We start from the raw sequence: 6,428 nt of genomic DNA on the forward strand, positions 1-6,428 counted from the left end.
AACAAAAAAACAAAAAAAAAAAAAAAAAAAAAAAAAAAAAACCCTACCCCGGGCAGCCCACTTTCCAGTCCCCCTTCTGTCTCTCTTAGAAGCTTTCTTTCTCTCAATGAATTTTTCCTATTCTTAACAAAATGCACTACCCTACCCTTGGAGTGATGCTATTCTGAGTAAAAGAGGGTTTGCGAATAGAGTTGAGTAATATCCAATGGAGGCTTATTGTAGAATCATGCCCACAAGAGATTCCTCACTCTTGTTGGACATGGTTAGATTTCGGGTGGCAACTTCTCATATGAATTTCCACCTGCCACGGAGCTTATTGGACAACTCTTTTACAGCCATCTCAAACTGAAGATGTCTGGAACAGATGCTGCCAGCTCCCCCAACTCAATCAGTTCCACTTTCTGCCTTCTTGAAGACATCCAGGCTCAATACTCAGGCCTTGTGACTTCCCTAAAATTTTGCCGGTCAGCTCTGGCTAGTCATTCTGAGCTGGCCTTAGCAGATCACTGAGAGTTACATGCTTTCCTAAATGTTTTGCTGTTCCGCAACTTCTCTGACAGGCTCTGGTCCAGCAAGTATAGGGAACCCTTGTCCTATTTTACAAATGAGGAACAAACATAGGAGTCCAGCAATGGTGTTGGTGGGAGAGCCAGGTCTCTCACCTCCCTAGCCAGGGTATCTCCGGAGAGTGCCCCAGGCCCCCTCAAGGTCACGGACAAGTCTCTGAGACCTGCAGGTGGAAAAGGGTGTTCCCAGGGAAGCTGGAAGGATAGGTACCTGGAGAACACTGTGGATACCAGAGAGCTGCTTCCTTTCCTTAATTAGCTCGATCCTTTTCATTCCTCTGTGTGTGTGTGTGTGTGTGTGTGTGTGTGTGTGTCCTATTAAAATGCAGATTACAGGGCGGTGTCTCTGAGATTTTGATTAGGTGCTTTTAAGTGGAACCCAGAAATGTGCATTTTTAACAAGCGAATGCATCTTATTATCTAAGTTTGAGAAAAATCTGCATTAGGGAACATTTCTGTCAAAGATTCTTGTTAACTTGGGTAAGAAGTGAGAGACGAGACTACGAAGTACCATTGTCACGTTACACTTTTTCTTTAAAAAATGCTTAAACTGTTAAGAGTAAATGAGTCCTCCTCCCCCCCACCCCCCACCCGCTCTTGCCGTGGGTGACTGAGGCTTCGAAGTGTTCCACAATCCGCCATCGGAGGGCACCAAAATGCAGCAAGAACTCTGCCAGCTCCGCCGGGGTGAGAAGTTCACGACTCACCTGGGGGCTGTTCAGGCTCTGTGGGGAGGCAGAGAGGGAAAACTCGCCCCCCTGCTTCCTGGAGCCTTGCAGCGATCCCAGATTCCCACCCAGGCAGACTGTTTAGCCTCTGGTTTTCTCTCCGGCGATTGGAGATGACCGGAAAGCGAGCGAGCACAGCGCCAAAGCACCGCGAGGGCCGCTCTCGGTTTGTGGGCAGCGTAGCCTTGGACCCGAGCCACCGCTGTACGCCTGCCCGCGGCACGACCTGAGGTCTTACTGGGCGGCACCAGACCCAGCGCACACAGTCCCGGGCGTCCGGTGCTGGCCCCCTCCCCTGTGCCGGAGATCCTAGCTTCCTGGCCCTCTCTGCTGAGGATTTCTCCGCTGACTCGCTGACTCGCTGACTAGGCGCGCTGGCAGTGTGCGCGGTGTGAAGTCAATGGGCTTTGGAGATGGACTTGTTGAATCCCAGCTCTGTCACTTAACTGTGTGGCTGTGGGCGAGTAGTTTGACTTTTCTGACTCAATTTCCTCGTCTCTACAATGGGGATAATGATACCTGCCCTATAAGGATATTAATAAATGTTGAATGAGATTATCTCTGTGAAGTTTTTCAGTACAATGACTAGAGCAAATTGAACACTCAAAAGACAGTATTATTGTTGGTGTTGTTAATATCATTGTTTTTGTGCTAGCCCAAGGGATCAGTTCATATCAGCGAGTTTATGATTGTTTCCCTCTTCCTCCTGGTTATCAAGGAACATACTGTTTATTTTTCAAAGAAACAAGAATATAGCATTTTCTAAATGCCAGGCTCTACTGAAAGTGCCTTACAAATAGTTAATTCATTTAATTCTAGCAACCTCCGAAGTTGTTGCTGTCACCTTTACTAAACGGGTAAGGAAACTGACACTCTGTGGTGAACTGACTTAGCTGAAGTCACTTCATTATTAGGTGGGAGAAGCTGGACTTTTGGCCAGGCAGTGCAACTCCGGAGCCAGGCGCTGAGAGTGAAGCCCACTGCTCAGTGTCTGAGAAGAGAGGTGTGTTGTGGTAGAAAGGCCCCCTGAATCCTTACTTCTGTACCATTGGCTGTGCCATCTTGGCCAGCTTCCCTATGTATCCTGGAAATGACATCCACTTCGCGCGGGGTTGCGAGGTTAAGAGTAACGAATGAAAAGCTGGGAGTGCCTGGTGCAAAGTATGTGCTAAATAAAAGGTAGCTATTTTTGTTGTTGTTGTGGCTTCTAGACTAATGCACAGGAATAGCTGGGACATGAAACCTCCCCTGAGTACCCCATTCCTACCTCCGCCAACAAAGGAGCTACTCATTTCAATTCAGAGAGTCTTAGTGGGAAAGTCAGAGGACCCAGTTTCTAGTTCCAGTCCTGTGCTAAGTGGCCATAGGACTGGCTGCAATCCTGGAGCATCTCTGCTCAGGCGAATTAACCATGGTGTGCCTCTGACACCCAGCCAGGTCTCTGTCACTTTACTGAAGCTCCCAGTAGCCTAGCAGAACTTGATTTCCACCCGGCCCTGACCCAAAGGGGAAGATGGGAGGGGTTGGTGATGAGGGTGTCTATTGAGGAAGCCGACAGAGAAGGAGGAGAAAGACTGGCCTGGGTGGGAAGGCCTAACTCTAACTCCCTGCCTGGGTTTAATGAGCCCCAGAGCTGGGGAGGGCTGCTTTTCACTACCTTTTATTTGGTCAGACAGAGTGCTCAATAAATCTTTAGTTCCGTGGACTCCCCTCGTGGAGTTGTTGAAGGAGAAAGCTTTTTGCAAATGACTGGAAAGCCCTTTGCAAATATAAAGTGCTTATTTAGATGCAAACGAAAAATCCAAGGTGCCTGTGACTCATCTGGTACCTATTGTGCTCCCTGCAAAGACGCAGAGGCTTGCCTGTGTGATGGGTGCCATTTGAGAGCCACTTAAAGAACTCCCTGGTGAATGAATTTGGTTGCATTATTCCCGGGCTCTTCTCGGAGGACTCTAATTTTCACCGCTTGGTCGTGTCCCTGTCTTCTGACACATTCTCAGCAGTCTGAGTTAGCTCTGACCCGGGATGCAGTGGGAAGGGGTTGACCTGCTGGGAAGGCTCTGGCCCCGTGTGGGGGCCTAGGCTCGCAGACTTCCCGCTCTGCTTTTTAAAAAAGAAAAAGGCGGCTTTAATCCACGCATCCAGAGCTATGCCTCAGAATCTAATGACAATAGTATTACTTGCTTTCAAAAAACGCTTTTATCATTTCCTTTTCTTTCCTATCTCTTATCACCCCGTTATTACTGATCAGGGCTTCATGACCAAAAAATACTGAATCCATTTGGTTAAGTTTGTCAGACTGATGACTGGCATTGTGTGCAGACCAAAGGTCTGTGTGAATGACTGCATTTGTAATGAATTGACCAGCTATCTGGCATCACATGAACAGATTTTAATACTGTGTACTGCAAACTGCTGTGAAGGACAATGGTGACAGCTTTTCTGAGGCCTATTTTCATCCCGAGAATAGGCAGGGGCCTCCAATTTGGGGTCTGATGAGGATTGGTTCGTACTGAAATACAAGCCCAAAAGGAATATCCTTCTCCACTGGGACCTAAAGCCCGCTGGTCTCTTTGGGCTTCAGGCCTGTGAGTGCTATGCCTTCTGGGAGTCTTCCTATTTGGGACAGGAGCCGACTCAAGCTTTATTCTTGTTGGTATTTTTGCAGGGGTGAAAGAGAAGTGTGCGGTAAGCATGGCTGCTGCCAGCAAAATGTTTCTCTAGTGCAAATTAGAGAAAGATGCCCCTTCCTGGCTGGCAAACTACAAAATGTCATCTTCTCACAGCTGACTCAGGACTAGCATGGCAAACGAAGTGGCTGAATTCTTTCCTCCCACCTTTCTACAGGACACGACCTCCTCAGCCTTACCCATAGCTGCTGTGTGTGTGAATGTGTGTGAGTGGGTGGACTATACAAACACACTCTCAAGAAGGCAGAGAGGAGGTTGGGGAGAGCGAGGAGGGCTGTGTGGTACTGTCCCAGTCCATCTCCTGGTCTTTCTGTCTCTTCTTCCTTCCAAGGCTAACCTCTTACCCTCTCATGTACTTTCTAAAGATTCTTATTTGTGGTAAGAACCATTGGCTTCCCTTATCTATGGGCCAGTGAATTCAGTTCAATATTCTTTGTTAAAAGATTGGATAGGTACAGCAAGGAGATTCACTGGTGGTAGGGATTTAGCTCTGAAGTAAGAATCTGGGGTGCTGGAGGCTACGCCAATTGGTGCCCAGTATTTCCTTGAGCAACATGTATTCCCTAAACCGGTACTAAAAGTCCAGAAATTATGTAACAGGCTTAGATATTAGAGCTAAAAATGTTATAAGAACCTTATCATTTTTTCCTTTCTTCCTTCCTTTTTTTTGGCAGTGCTGCATATTGAACTCAGTGCTTTTGCCTTGACTTATGGTCCCTTATGCCTGTTTTGAACATTTGTTTTGAGGCAGGATCTCCCTAAGTGATTTAAGTTGCTCAGGCTGGGCTCCAACTTGTGATCCTCCTGCCTCAGTTTCTTAGAGCTCTGGAGTTACAAGAGTGTACCACCACACCTGGGCCTGTTTCTTCACTTAAAAAAAAGTATTGAAATATTCACATATCACACAATCTACTTAAATGTATAATTCAATGTATAATTTAATTTTTTGTTATATTTACAGAATTATACAATCATATCCTCTATTTTTAAACACACTCTTTAATGGCATTATTTCCAGAATTGTGAACATGTTCTTTAATTTGCCTTCTCAGTTGGAGAGTAATCAAGTGATAGAGTAAAAAAATCCTCCAGTTGACTGCTTGGTTTTGCAACACCCCCACAGGAAAGAGTTTTCATGTACATTCTTTGGCTATTGTTCAACGCTCTCATTTCAGTGTATGAAGGAAATTTGGAGCATTGCTGTTGAGAGCTTGACATTGTGCTGTGCGAGGAAAGGCAGCTGGCCTTTCTACAAGTTACCAGAGAAGGTTAGTGCTGGCTCAAGGGCTGACAGAATCAAACTGTAGACATTTAGAAGGGTTTTATGGGAAAGGTGGATGTTGGAACAGACTCAGAACATGAGAAGGTAGGTCCTAGGGAAACCCAGAAAAAAAGGAGACCGAAAGGTGAACTGAGGACACTTGAATCCCAGACTGTAAAGATAACTTTAACTTTCATTCCATAGGCCAAGGAGACATGGAAGAGTTTTGAGTAGGACATTGGACATCAGGGCTATTGTTCTGGTGGAATAATTCTTTTTTTGCAGTGGGAATCGAACTTGGGACCTTGTTCTTACAAGGCAGGCAGCCTTGAACCGAATCTCTGGCCCTGGTGGAATAATTCTAATGATGTGAAGGACCAGTTAGTATGCTAAGGTAGGGGCTTGGCCAGGAGGTCATGGGAGTCTAAAATAAGAAGGGTCAGCAAGTAAGGAAAGAGAGACAAATCTGAAAACATCATGAAAAGCATAGTCTGTAGGCACAGCTGTGCTTGAGATTAGGGAGAGAGAAGAGTTGAGTAAAACCCAATATTTTAGGTTGAAGATAGCATCTGTGAGAGGTCATCAAATAAGATAATTTGGAGTTTTGATGGTTTGATTTTTAAACTTTAAAAAAGATTATAGAAACTTGAACATAGGATGTGCAGGCAGTAATGTGGTTTGGAATTCAGGGAAGAAGGTAGAGGTAGCTGGAGATTTGGTAAAGTAAACACAAAGCTTAATTTAGTCAAACAGACATGAATTCAAATGCTGGCATGGTCCCAGACTAGCTGTGTGGCTTTGGCAAGTTCTTTAAGGAAATAAAGATTATAATAGTACCTAATAGTTGTTAAGGTACAATGAGTTTGTGCATGTCAAAGCTTAGTACAATGTGATGTTTCCAATAAACAGCAGATCTTATTTGGAATCACCTCTTGGAGATATCCCACGGATGGATAATATTATTGGAAAAATAGAGGAAGTGGAAGGAGAAGGTAGATGTTGAGGATTAAGAGAAGAACAAGTGAGAAGCTCTCGACTGGCAATGGAGGCCACAGACTCCTTGGGACCTCTTTTCTCCAGGTCTCTCAGTCAGTGGTCTTTCTTGTGACCAATCTCAGGCTCAGGACAGGGAGAGTGGAAAGAGGAGAGGAAGACAAAAAAAAAAAAAAAAAAAAAAAAAAAA

At 45.3% G+C, this 6,428-nt stretch overlaps 1 protein-coding gene across 4 annotated transcripts in view; it reads right to left on the reverse strand.

The window, feature by feature from the left end:
- The window catches only part of Drd3 (dopamine receptor D3), a 49,634-nt gene that overhangs the window by 24,362 nt on the left and 18,844 nt on the right, over window positions 1-6,428 (reverse strand). The gene's annotated exons all lie outside the window — the stretch shown is intronic.

This window comes from Fukomys damarensis, unplaced genomic scaffold, assembly GCF_012274545.1.
Source record: "Fukomys damarensis isolate Sample0158 unplaced genomic scaffold, DMR_v1.0_HiC HiC_scaffold_24, whole genome shotgun sequence".
NCBI lineage: Eukaryota > Metazoa > Chordata > Mammalia > Rodentia > Bathyergidae > Fukomys > Fukomys damarensis.